The sequence below is a fragment of the Sapajus apella genome, unplaced genomic scaffold, assembly GCF_009761245.1.
Source record: "Sapajus apella isolate SASKATOON/1434 unplaced genomic scaffold, GSC_monkey_1.0 scaffold105, whole genome shotgun sequence".
Taxonomy (NCBI): Eukaryota; Metazoa; Chordata; class Mammalia; order Primates; family Cebidae; genus Sapajus; species Sapajus apella.
The window spans coordinates 3826483-3840618 of record NW_022437045.1 but is presented as its reverse complement, the minus strand read 5'-3'; the positions used below and the strand labels follow the sequence as shown (position 1 = coordinate 3840618).

At 36.4% G+C, this 14136-nt stretch overlaps 1 long non-coding RNA gene across 1 annotated transcript in view; it reads left to right on the top strand.

Annotated features, from left to right (window-relative positions):
- LOC116536921 overlaps positions 1-13505 on the top strand; it is a 63014-nt gene extending 49509 nt beyond the window's left edge. Inside the window, exon 3 of the long non-coding RNA XR_004262874.1 lies at positions 13244-13505. This is a non-coding gene — a long non-coding RNA (uncharacterized LOC116536921). The remainder of the gene's footprint in view (positions 1-13243) is intronic.
- The last annotated feature ends 631 nt before the right edge of the window (positions 13506-14136 follow it).

The window sequence follows — 14136 nt, the reverse complement described above, 5'->3', positions numbered from 1 at the left end:
TATATTTCACTTTGGAAAAAAAACCCAGGAAAAATATTTGATGGTCATGTTTGAGGGCATATGCAAATAAGATTAAGATTTTTAAAAATTTGTTATGTCTTTTTCTCTATTTTTAAGTTTTTAGTCAAAATTTTAAAAAATGAAAATATTTTAATAGAACTATTTATCTAGAAAAATGTAGATGCAAAATGAGCAGGTTTGTGATTTCTGGAACTACTTACATTTAACAGTAATGATAAAAAGAATCACAAAGGAAAACACAGATAATGTTTCTAAACCTTTAAAATTAACAATAAAAGGCCAGAAACAAAATTAAATGCCATTGCAAACATAAGCATATAGAGAAAAGGATAAAGAATGTTTTTATACATTAAGAAGAAAAACATGAATTATCCAAGATAATATAGATAAAATCTTGTTTTTGTTTTTGTTTTTTTTAAAAAAGGAAATACAAAGAGCCAAGAACCATATGGAAAAATGTGGAGAAAAAAATCAGCATCATAAACATAAAAATAGTTTTCTTTTGTAATCAAGGCAATTCAGTATTGGCATAGGAACAGAACAACAAAGAGAATAAAGTACATAAATAGAACCATATATATAGTCTAAATGTTAAATTTTCACTTCTTTGGATTAGGCTAAGAATTTTTAGATAGCCCACAGAAGATACGGGTATGAAAAAAAAATGTTTAAGTGTGCACTTTATCAAAATATTGTATTATTAATTCCATTATTTGATGTCTGTTTCTCCTGCAAGAATCCTCATCAAATATATGTTAACAGCTTCTATACATCTTAATTTTGTCTCTTAATTTCTCAGCCCCCCTTTCCTTTCTTGTGTAATTTATTTGCCCATGATATATTCTTATATACCTAAGTATATTTCTGAGAATATTAAATACATGTATCTTAATGTCAGTTTCTGTTTTTAGTATTTTTGTGTGTGTAAATTTTTCCATGTGATGGTTTTTGTTTTTCTTTTATTCTGCTGTGTGAGAAATTTTTGTGCCACAAAAGAAATAGTACTCAACATAAATATTCTCAGCAAGGAAAATTTACTTCTATAGAAGGATATGTCTCGTGGATGGAGCAATGGAGAGAGCACATAGGACAAAGGAGAGCAGTGGTTTTTAATTGCTAAAGCATTTGGCCTTACTGCTGTGTCATTTCCCTATTGGTTGGGGTTGGACTGCACAGTCTAAGCTAAATACAATTAGCTAAATTTTTACCATTTCTATTGACTTGGTGCATTTGAATGTGCGTAAACACATATCTCAAAGCTCATAGACTATGTCCATGTGCACTGCTTACTGTAGTTATAGCTACTGAATGGGAAGAATCAGATGAGCTTTCCTAGTTGCTAGTTCAGACTCTTTAACATATTTGAATAATTTTCAATTTTGATGTTAATATTGTAACTTTTTAAAAAAGTATAAGACCCATCAGCAAGGTAAAATTCTGTAGGAAGTAAAATAAGATTGTAATTTTTCTTATTTACTTTTTATTTAGCAAAAGAAAATAGGGCATTGGTACCCTTGAAAATGGTGGTTTTATTGATCAAGTTTAGTAACATCAGAGAAAACTTTTAAAAAATTTGTTAGGTAGTTAAATGTGATTTATTAGTTCAAACTATTTTAACATTGATAAAAACAATTTTCAAGAAAAGATTGATTCATAAACAAAAATTTTAGGTCATTTAATAAAAAGACATGATTGCCTCACATATGCTTCACTTTAGAGAATACATACTAATATATAAAAATTTTCTGACAAATTATATGTGAAACAACTATATTTAATATTCAATTATTAGATTTCACATTAAAATTATCAGATATAGAAGTATTTTATGAAGCTTTAAGTGTATACATACATTCTTTTTGATAAATATTTTTTAATTTTAGCTTTTATTTTAGATACAGTGGTACATGTCTAGGTTTGTTACATGGAAATACTGTGTAATGCTGAAGTTTGGGGTGCAGATCCTGATATGGCTTGGCTCTGTGTTCCCAACCAAATCTCATCTCGAATTGTAATTCCCACATGTGGAGGGAGGGACTTGTTGGGAGGTGATTGGATCATGGGTATCAGTTCCCCCATTCTGTTCTCGTGATAGTGAGTTCTCATGAGTTATGATGGCTTAAAAGTGTGTGATTTCCTTCATGTTCAATCTCTCTGTCTCTCCTGCCACCTTGTGAAGAAGGTGCTTGCTTCCCCTTCACCTTCCATCATGATTCTAAGTTTCCTGAGGCCTCCCCAGCAATGGAGAACTGTATCAATTATACATATTTTTTTTTCTGTATCAATTATACATATCAAGTAGTCCTTTGTAACAGTGTGAAAATGGACTAATACAGATCCCATCACTCAGATAGTGAGCATAGTATCAGGTAGATGATTTTTCAACACATGATCCTCTCCCTCTCTGTCTAGTATTCTACAGTGTCTGTTATTCTTGTATTAATGTCCATGTATGCTCAATATTTATTTCCCACTTATAGGTGAGATCATATAGTATTTGGTTTTTCTATTCCTAATTCACTTAGGATTATGGTGTGCATCTATATCCATGTTGCTGCAAAGAGCATGATTTCATTTTTGCTATGGCTGTATAGTATTCCATAGTGTCTATGTATTCCATTTCCTTTATCCAATCTATGTTAATGGGCACATAGGTTGATTTCATGTCTTAGTTATTGTGAATAGTGCAGCAATGAACATATGAGTATATGTGTCTTTTGGTAGAATGATTTATTTTCCTTTGGGTTCATATCCAGTAGTGAGATTGCTGGGCCAAATGTAGGTACCTTTAAATTCTTTGGGAAATCTCCAGACTGCTTTCCACAGTGGCTGAATTAATTTACATTCTCATCAACAGTATATATATATTTTTTCTCTGAAGCCTCACTAGCATCTGTTATTTGTTGACTTTTTAATAATAGCCATTCTGACTGTTGAGAGATGGTATATAATTGTTGTATTAATTTGTATTTTTCTGATTAGTAATGATGAGCATTTTCTTCATATGTTCAATGGCCACTTGTGTATCTTCTTTTGAGTAGCGTCTGTTCATATGATTTGCACATTTTTAACAGGGTAAATGTTTTTTGCTTGTTGGTTTGTTTAAGTTCTCTATAGATGTTTGTATTAGCCCATTCTCACACTGCTATAAAAGAACTACCTGAAACTGGGTAATTTATTTTAAAAAAAGGTTTAATTGAGTCACAGTTCTCCATTGCCGAGGAGGCTTCAGGAAACTTACAATCATGTCAGAAGTTGGAGGGGAGGTAAGCACCTTCTTCACAAAGTGGCAGGAGAAAGAGAGAGAGAACAAAGAAAGCCATATACATTTTTTTTTTTTTGAGGTGAAGTCTTGCTCTGTCACCGAGGCTGAAGAGCAATGGTGTGATCTTGGCTCGCTGCAACCTCTGCCTCCTGCGTTCAATTGATTCTCCCACTGCAGCCTACTGAGTAGCTGGCATTAAGGCACCTGCCATCACACCTGCTTAATTTTTGTAGTTTTGTTGAGACAGACTTTCACCATGTTGGTCAGTGGGAGAGAGGTGACTCCCTCACCAGGTTCATTCCTGGGGATTGGGGGAGCCACCTCTGATCACTGGCACTTTGCCAGCAATTCCATTTCTAAATTCCTTTTTTAAATTTATTTTTATTTTTTTTTATTTTAGATTTTGGGGTACATGTGGAGAACATGCAAGATTGTTGCATAGGTACACACATGGCAGTGTGATTTGCTTCCTCCCCATCACCTGTATCTGGCATTTCTCCCCATGCTATCTCTCCCCAACTCCCAACCCCCCGCTGTCCCTCCCCTATTTCCCCCAACAGACCCCAGTGTGTGATGCTTCCCTCCCTGTGTCCATGTGTTCTCATTGTTCAACACCCACCTATGAGTGAGAACATGCGGTGTTTGATTTTCTGTTCTTGTGTCAGTTTGCTGAGAATGATGGTTTCCAGGTTCATCCATATCCCCACAAAGGACTCAAACTCATCATTTTTATGGCTGCAAAGTATTCCATGGTGTATATGTGCCATATTTTCCCTGTCCAGTCTATCATCGATGGGCATTTGGGTTGGTTCCAGATCTTTGCTATTGTAAACAGTGCTGCAATGAACATTCATGTGCATGTGTCCTTATAGCAGAACGATTTATAATCCTTTAGATATATACCCAGTAATGGGATTGCTGGGTCAAATGAAATTTCTATTTCTAGGTTCTTCAGGAATCACCACACTGTCTTCCACAATGGTTGAACTAATTTACACTCCCACCAGCATTGCAAAAGTGTTCCTATTTCTCCACATCCTCTCCAGCATCTGTTGTCTACATATTTTTTTAATGATTACCATTCTAATTGGCATGAGATGGTATCTCAATGTAGTTTGGATTTGCATTTCTCTAATGACCAGTGATAATGAGCGTTTTTTCATGTTTGTTGGCCTCATGTATGTCTTCTTTTGTAAAGTGTCTGTTCATATCCTTCGCCCACTTTTGAATGGGCTTGTTTGCTTTTTTCTTGTAACTATGTTTTAGTTCTTTGTAGATTCTGGATATTAGCCCTTTGTCAGATGGGAAGATTGCAAAAATTTTTTCCCATTCTGTTGGTTGCCAATTCACTCTAATGACTGTTTCTTTTGCTGTGCAGAAGCTGTGGAGTTTGATTAGGTACCATTTGTCTATTTTGGCTTTTGTTGCCAATGCTTTTGGTGTTTTGGTCATGAAGTCCTTGCCTATGCCTATATCCTGAATGGTTTTGCCTAGATTTTCTTCTAGGGTTTTTATGGTGTTAGGTCTTATGTTTAAGTCTTGAATCCAGCTGGAGTAATTTTAGTGTAAGGTGTCAGGAAGGGGTCCAGTTTCTGCTTTCTGCATATGGCTAGCCAGTTTTCCCAACACCATTTATTAAACAGGGACTCCTTTCCCCATTGCTTGTTTTTGTGATGTTTGTCAAAGATCAGATGGTTGTAGATGTGTGGCATTGCCTCTGAGGCCTCTGTTCTGTTCCATTGGTCTATATCTCTGTTTTGGTACCAGTACCATGCTGTTTTGATTACTGTAGCCTTGTAGTATAGTTTGAAGTCTGGTAGTGTGATGCCCCCCGCTTTGTTCTTTTTGCTTAGAATTGACTTGGCTATGCGGGCTCTATTTTGGTTCCATATGAAGTTTAAGGTGTTTTTTTTTCATTTCTGTGAAGAAGGTCATTGGTAGCTTGATGGGGATAGCATTGAATCTGTAAATTACTCTGGGCAGTATGGCCATTTTCATGATATTGATTCTTTCTAACCATGAGCATGCAATGTCTCTCCATCTGTTTGTATCCTCCTTTAATTCGTTGAGCAGTGGTTTGTAGTTCTCCTTGAAGAGGTCCTTTACATGCTTTGTTGTATACCTAGGTATTTTATTCACTTTTTAGCAATTGTGAATGGTAGTTAGTTATTGATTTGGCCCTCTTTCATTCTGTTATTGGTTTATAGGAATGCTTGTGATTTTTGCACGTTGATTTTGTATCCTGAGACTTTGCTAAAGTTGCTTATCAGTTTCAGGAGATTTTGGGCTGAGACAATGGGCTCTTGTAAATATACAATTATGTCCTCTGCAAATAGTGACAATTTGAATTCCTCCTTTCCTAATTGAATATCATTTATTTCTGTTTCTTGCCTGATTGCTCTGGCTAGAACTTTCAATACTATATCGAATAGGAATGGTGAGAGAGGGCATCCTTGTCTAGTGCCAGATTTCAATGGGAATGCTTGCAATTTTTGCCGATTCAGCATGATATTGGCTGTTGGTTTGTTGCAAATAGCTTTTATTATTTTGAGAGACATTCCATCAACACCTAGTATTGAGGGTTTTTAGCATAAAGCACTGTTGAATTTTGTCAAGGGCCTTCTCTGCATCAATTGAGATAGTCATGTGTTTTTTGACTATGGTTCCATTTATGTGGTGAATTGTGTTTATAGACTTGTGTACATTGAACCAGCCTTGCATCCCTGGGATGAAGCCTACATGATCATGGTGGATAAGCTTTTTGATGTGCTGTTGCAATCAGCTTTCCAGTATTTTACTGAAGATTTTTGCATCTATGTTCATCATGGATATTGGCCTGAAGTTTTCTTTTCTTGCTGAGTCTCTGCTGGGTTTTGGTAGCAGGATGATGTTGGTCTCATAAAATAATTTGGGAAGGATTCCCTCTTTTTGGATTATTTGGAATAGTTTCAGAAGGAATGGTACCAGCTCCTCGTTGTATGTCTGGCAGAATTTGGCTGTGAACCCATCTGGACCTGGGCTTTTTTGGGGTGGTAGGCTCTTAATTCCTGCCTCAACTTCTGCCCTTGTTATTGATCTATTTAGGGTTTTGGCTTCTTCCTGGATTAGGCTTGAGAGGAGGCAGGTGTCCAGGAATTTATCCATTTCTTCCAGGTTTACTAGTTTATGTGCATAGAGTTGTTTGTAATAATCTCTGATGATGGTTTGTGTTTCTGTGGAATCTGTGGTGATATCCCCTTTATAGTTTTTTATTGCATCTATTTGATTATTCTCTCTTTTCTTTTTTATTAATCTGGCTAGTGGTCTATTTTGTTGATCTTTTCAAAAAACCAGCTCCTGGATTTATTGATTTTTTTGAAGGTTTTTTTGTGTCTCTATCTCCTTCAGTTCTGCTCTGATCGTAGTTATTTCTTGTCTTCTTCTAGGTTTTGCGTTTTGATCTTGCTCCTCTAGCTCTTTCAATTTTGATGATAGGTTGTTGATTTTCGAACTTTCCTTGCTTCTCATGTGGGCATTTATTGCTCTGTATTTTCCTCTAGACACTGCTTTAAATGTGTCCCAGAGATTCTAGTATGTTGTGTCTTTTTTCTCGTTGGTGTCCAAGAACATCTTTATTTCTGCCTTCATTTCATTATTTATCTAGTTAATGTTCAAGAGCCAGTTGTTCAGTTTCCATGAAGCTATGCGGTTCTGAGTTAGTTTCTGAATTCTGAATTCTAACTTCATTGCACTGTGGTCTGAGAGACTGTTATGATTTTCATTCTTTTGCATTTGCTGAGGGGTGATTTACTTCAAATTATGTGGTCAATTTTAGAGTAGGTGTGATTGGTGCTCAGAAGAATGTATATTCAATGGATTTGGAGTGGAGAGTTCTGTAAATGTCTATTAGGTTTGCTTGGTCCAGGTCTGAGTTCAAGTCCTGGCTATCCTTGTTAATTTTCTGTCTCGTTGATCTAATATTAACAATGGGGTGTAAAAGTCTCCCACTGTTATTGTGTGGGAGTATATGTATCTTTATAAGTCATTAAGAACTTGCTTTATGTATCTGGGTGCTCCTGTATTGGGTGCGTATATATTTAGGATCATTATCTCTTCTTGTTGTATTGATCCTTTTACCATTATGTAATGCCCTTCTTTGTCTCTTTTGATCTTTGTTGGTTTAAAGTCTTTTTTATCAGAGATGAGAATTGCAACTCCTGCTTTTTTTATTTTTGCTCTTCATTTGCTTGGGAAGTCTTCCTCCATCCCTTTATTTTGAGCCTTTGTGTATCCTTGCATGTGAGATGGGTTTCCTGGATACAGCATACTGATGGTTTTTGGCTTTTTATCCAATTTGTCAGTCTGTGTCTTTTGATTGGGGTGTTTAGCCTATTTATATTTAGGGTTAATACTGTTATGTGTGAATTTGATCCTGCCATTTTGATGCTAGCTGGCTGTTTTGCCTGTTAGCTGATGCAGTTTCTTCATCGTGTCAATGCTTTTTACCATTTGGTATGTTTTTGGAGTGGCTGGTACTGGCTGTTCCTTTCTATGTTTAGTGCTTCTTTCAGGAGCTCTTGTAAAGCAGGCCTGGTGGTGATGAAATCTCTGAGTACTTGCTTGTTTGTAAAGGATTTTATTTCTCCTTCACTTATGAAGCTTAGTTTGGCTGGTGTGAAATTCTGGGTCAAAAGTTCTTTTCTTGAAGGATGTTGAATATGGGCCCCCACTCTCTTCTGGCTTGTAGGGTTTCTGCTGAGAGTTCTGCTGTGAGTCTGATGGGCTTCCCTTTGTGGGTAACCCAACCTTTCTCTCTGGCTGCCCTTAGCATTTTCTCCTTCATTTCCACCCTGGTGAATCTGATGATTATGTGCCTTGGGGTTGCTCTTCTTGAGAAATATCTTTGTGGTGTTCTGTGTATTTCCTGGACTTGAATATTGGCCTGCCTTGCAAGGTTGGGGAACTTTTCCTGTATAATATCCTGAATAGTGTTTTCCAGCTTGGATTCATTCTCTCTGTCACATTCAGGTACACCTATCAAATGCAGATTAGGTCTTTTCACATAGTCCTATCTTTCTTGGAGACTTTGTTCATTCCTTTTTACCCTTTTTTCTCTAATATTGCCTTCTTGTTTTATTTCATTGAGTTGATCTTCGACCTCTAATATCCTTTTTTCTGCTTGGTCAATTCCACTGTTGAAACTTGTGCATGCTTCTTGAAGTTCTTGTGTTGTGTTTTTCAGCTCCATCAATTCACTTATATTCCTCTGTATGTTGTTTATTCTTGGTAGCATTTCATCAAAGCATTTCTCTATTTCTATTGATGTTTCAGCCTCAGGTCCCTTGGACAGAGGCCCAGTGGGGAAATAGGCCCCATCTTTACTGGACCTGTGCTGTTGAGGGAGGCACATCTAGGTCTTAGGCCAATATGTGGACCTGTGCAATTCACCTTTCTCAGTTTTTGAAGAGTGTGGCCTTCTCCCTGACTTGAGTACAGGGCACAGATCCTCCATATGCAATCCTGAGCCATGGTTCACAGCCCTGGGGTGCCAGGACATGCTTGCAGATTTCTCCTTTAGACTCTTGGGACTGGGTCCCAGGTGCACTATAGGATCTGAAGGGCTCCCAGGTTTCCGGAATGCACTTAGGTGATATGAAGTACTAAGGATGGGCAATGGAGCTATGTGTGTACAGCCTTCTACAGGGTGGTCAGGCAGGAGTCCTGAGAGTGACTGTCAGGCAGGTGGCCTGTTGGACAAATGTAGTCCCACAGGAAAGGTGGCCCTGCTTTCTCTCCAATAGTTAGCTAGGACCAGAGCCTGTCAAAGGGAGATAGGCAGCCCTTGGTGGGTTAGGCTCTACCAAAGCTGTCCTTAGCACAAAATTTCCTGGGGCCATGCTTGTGGCAGCTCTGCCTCTATCTAATCTCTGGGGACTGTCACCTATCAGCTCAAATGTCCGTGGCAGGTGTGAGGTCCCCAGTCTCCAAGTCCCTTCACTTACCCCTTCCTCAGACACACTTTGAGGCCAAGAACCAGCCCTAGCATTCAGTTACCCCACACGGAGTTTCCAGCTTCCTCTCTCTTCAGCTTCAGTGTTTGCATCTTTTCTATATCAACATTCGGCATCTTTTTTTACAAAGATCTGCTCAAATTATGTTAATTTAGTCAAAATTGCAGCCTCTCTCCATGGGAGCAGCACTTCCCAGCTGCATTGAGCTGGCCATCTTAAGACAGTTGATGTATAATTAATAGAAACTTTAATTTTTAATTTTTTTTTTTTTGAGACGGAGTTTGCCTCTTGTTACCCAGGCTGGAGTGCAATGGCACGATCTCGGCTCACTGCAACCTCCGCCTCCTGGGTTCAGGCAATTCTCCTGCCTCAGCCTCCTGAGTAGCTGGGATTCCAGGCATGCGCCACCATGCCCAGCTGATTTTTTTGTATTTTTAGTAGAGACCGGGTTTCACCATGTTGACCAGGATGGTCTCGATCTCTTGACCTCGTGATTCACCCGCCTCGGCCTCCCAAAGTGCTGGGATAACAGGCGTGAGCCACCGCGCCTGGCCTAAAATATTTGAAAAATTAATCTTACATTATCACACTGCTCATTATTAATTGTCAACTTCCATGAGTTTAATCATTAACTTAACTATGTATTATTCAAATGAAAACAAATGACATAATTATTTGGAATAATTGTTTATAAAGGTGGACAACACAATATTTCTGTATTATTAAATCACTAATATTTGGGCAGCACTTAGCAAGTTAGGTAACTGACTTCATAGTTTGTAAGATTAATCTCACTGGCACTTCTTCTAGTCCAGATATTATTTTCTCCAATAAACAATCATTGTTTATAAAATCGCTGTCAAGAAAAGATTAAAATAGTTAGATTTAATAAACTAAAAGAAGTGGAAGGTTTGTTTATTAACTGAAAGAGTTCAGAGATATGAGCTCAATACAAGATGAGTATACATCTTAAAGTAAAAGAATGATGGAAAAGAAAGAAGTCGAATACCTCAATACTTTTCATCAAGAAAAATATAGGAAAAAACATTTGTCTATATTTTTATAAAGGCAAACTGTATATATGTAATAATTAAAGTGAAGATGTAGAAGACAGGCAACACAGCTTTATTAACCTACAGCTGCTTTTTATTGACTGTCCAACATCCTTGATGAAGATTAGATTTCATCACCCACTGTCTCCTCAGGGTCCACCTGGGAGGTGGTGGGTTTTGACAGTAGAAAAACACAGATGAACTTTATTATTCACAGTTGGTTTGCTATACGAATTTCTGTGAATAAAGTTTTCTAATACTAAAGTTTTAATAATAAAATTGAGATTTTTTTTCCTATTGCCATTATTTTTTTCTCTTGTTTTTATACAAGTACATTATTTTACAGCTTCTTTTAATACTGTCAACCTATAGAAAATTGTCAGAATTTTGTTATATTTCCTTACAAGTTCCACTGAGTTAGAACTCCACTTTTTATGACACATATATATAATTTACCATCGTCCATTGATCCATTTATTGATCTGTATACTGGTATCACAACAGTTTGATAATTTTAACTTCAAAATATGCCTTCATATCTGATAAGGCAATTAACAACTAACCCTTTGTTAGTTAAGGTACAACCAGCGATGAAGAACCAAGAGATATATATGTTAAGGGATTTATTTCAAGGAATTGATTCATGTTATTATTCAGGCTGGGTAGGCAGGTCTGAAACATATAAAGCAAGCCATTAGGAAGAACAGGATGGCAATCTTAAGCTGTTATCATTCATGGTGAGAATAATTCATCAGGAAGCCTAGGCTGTGTTCTGAAAGCCTTTCAACTAATCAAATTATCTAGAACCACTCAGATTATCTAGAATTGCTTATCTGGGATAATCTCCCTTAGGTAAAGTGAATTATGTACTTTCATCTCCTCAAAAAAATACCTTTACCTCATTGAATAGATTAATGTTTGAATAAATGACTGGGGACTGTAGTTTAAACAAGTTGGCATAAGGAAAGGTAATCACAACTCTCGTTACTTTTCTTTTCAATACTCTGTACTAGCCTCTGCCTTATGCCAAATAAATACCAAAGTTGCTGAAATATAATAATATAAAATGTTATAAAATTAGTGTTTATTATTGTTAAAATTGCTATATCTTTTGCATACAGAACAGAAAAGAGTCATTATAAAATGCAAGACACTTTAAGCAAATAGAAATTGAATGACAGTTACAATGAAACAAGTTAAAATTATTTTGTTACTAAATTAATTCTGAAAGTGTTTGTAAGTTTGTCTGCCAAATTGAAGGTCAAAGAATTTTAATAGAATTGCCTATTCATTACCACTGTTTTGGAAAGCTTCTAATGCATCAGCTATCTCTTGAGTACAAAACAGTGTGACAAGATAAAAATTTTATACCTAAACTGTATCAGTTAATTAGATATTAAGAATTCTTATCAAGTACTAATCTTTTTTTAAATTAGGAAACAGTAGGTTATTATCAATTTTTCTAAGAAAAGGAGCACTGTTGATCGTTTTATAAATTAATGCAACTGCAAAGATTGTTTTATATATGTGTGGGTATATATATGATGTTTTATATGCATGTATTAAAAACATATCTCATATATACATACATATATATAAAACAATACCAAATCATCTCTTGGTATTCACAGGACATTGGTTTCAGGAGCTCCCTGGATACCAAAATCTGTGGATGCTCAAGTCCCTTATAGAAAATGGCATAGTATTTGCACACATCCTACGCACATCCTTCTGTATACTTTAAATTATCTCTAGGTTACTTATAATACCTAATATAATTTAAATGTGATGTAAATAGTTGTTACACTGTATTATTTAGGAAATAATGACAAGAAAAAAATCTGTACGTGGTATTATAGATGCAACCATCAACTATTCATTTAAAAAAAATTTTTTTTTTGATCGGCCGGGTGCAGTGTCTCAGGCCTGTAATCCCAGCACTTTGGGAGGCTGAGGTGGGCAGATCACGAAGTCAAGAGATCGAGACCATCCTGACCAACATGATGAAACCCCGTCTCTACTAAAAATACAAAAATTAGCTGGGTGTGGTGGTGTACACCTGTAGTCCCAGCTACTCGGGAGGCTGAGACAGGAGAATTGCTTGAACCCGGGAGGTAGAGGTTGTAGTGAGCCAAGATCACGACAGTGCTCCAGCCTGGCACTTGGTGACAAAGCAAGACTGTGTCTCAAAAAAAAATTTTTTTTGATCTGTGATTTGTTGAATCCATGCATGTGGAACCCAAAGATATGGAAGGATGATTACAGATGTTCAACTACGTGTGTGTGTGTGTGTGTGTGTGCGCGCATGCACGCACGCGCACACACACTGTGGATATGTATGTGTGTGGAGGTTTTTATTACATATATAGTTATACACATGCCATTGCTGATTTGTTTTACATTTTAATAATGAGATTTCAAACAATAATATTAATTTTAATGTGGACATGTCATAAGTGTTTAATTAATGGGATTTAAAATTCTGATATCCAAGGCTCAGCACTACGTTTGTTAGCTTGGTTTATTTGCTGTCCTAAAGTAATGATTATGGTTCACACCAAGAATAATCAATTGGTATCTGCTGGTAATAATGACTCCTAGACATATTTTGTTTTGCCGTGTTGTTTGGCTTAGCCCAGTATTTTAGAATGCAGTGTAATTAAGGTCACAATACCAGGATCTTATTATCATGTACACATTACACTTCTCATGTTTTATGATCATTGTATTTCCTCTACCAGCATTTAAGTTTCTGAACTCTTTTCTAAAAGTAAAGCATAATGTTCCTTATTAATAAAAATAATGGGAAAATAACCACTACATGTGCTTTTACGATGTAACAAATACTCTTCTAAATGATTTCATGTGTGAATTAAAACTCTCTGAGTAAGTACTGTTATTATGTCTGCTTTCAGATAAGGAACGAGATGCAGAGCAAGTTTAAATAACTTGCAGAAGGACACACAGTTTGGAAGTGAAGAAGCTCAAATTCAAGGACTGGCAGTCTGCATCCAGGGTTGATCATCTTAAATACCACGCTGAACTGGTTGCTCCCAAAGACTAAACAGTATTTTTTATAACAGGATATCCATTTGTAGGTCAATAAATAGTTTCTAATTCTTCTTAAAATAAAATACAATGAACCGAATAAAATGTAATATATCAGAGTAAATTTTACATGGAAGAGTACGTATTATTTTCTTTCAGCTATGCAAGTCCACTTATATGAGATACTAACAGAAATGGAAGGTATAATAGTGAGCTGGGAGAAGAGGGGCAGGGGAGGGGAATAGAAAGGTTTGATTTTGCAGGATGAAAATGTTCTAGAGATTGGTTAAACAATGATGTGCGTATACTTAATATTCCTGAATTATACACTTAACATTCCTTTACTTGGAGATCTCCAGTAGTAGCTTTTTGTCTCAGGATGAAATACATTAGTTCTCAACAACGGTCTTAAAGGCCTGTTGAGTTTTTGAGTCTCAGTTTCATGTCACTCTCCCCTACCTTATTCTGCTCCAATCACACTGACTTCCATGTTGTTTTCTGATCATTTCAGATACTTTTCTGGTTCAATGCATTGACACTTGTTCCCCTTTCACCTACCCATACATGAGCCCCAAGTTTATTTAGAAACCCAGAAGACTGGGGGAAAAAAGAACAGCAACAATATCAAATTAGGAATTGTAAATTATAGATTCTACCAGAAAGCCAACATATTAGTCCTCTGTGAAATGCAAGGCTTTGTATATTGTGTATTTATATTATTCTGGTCATACCTAGCTGCAAAGGAGATTGGGATAGGCAC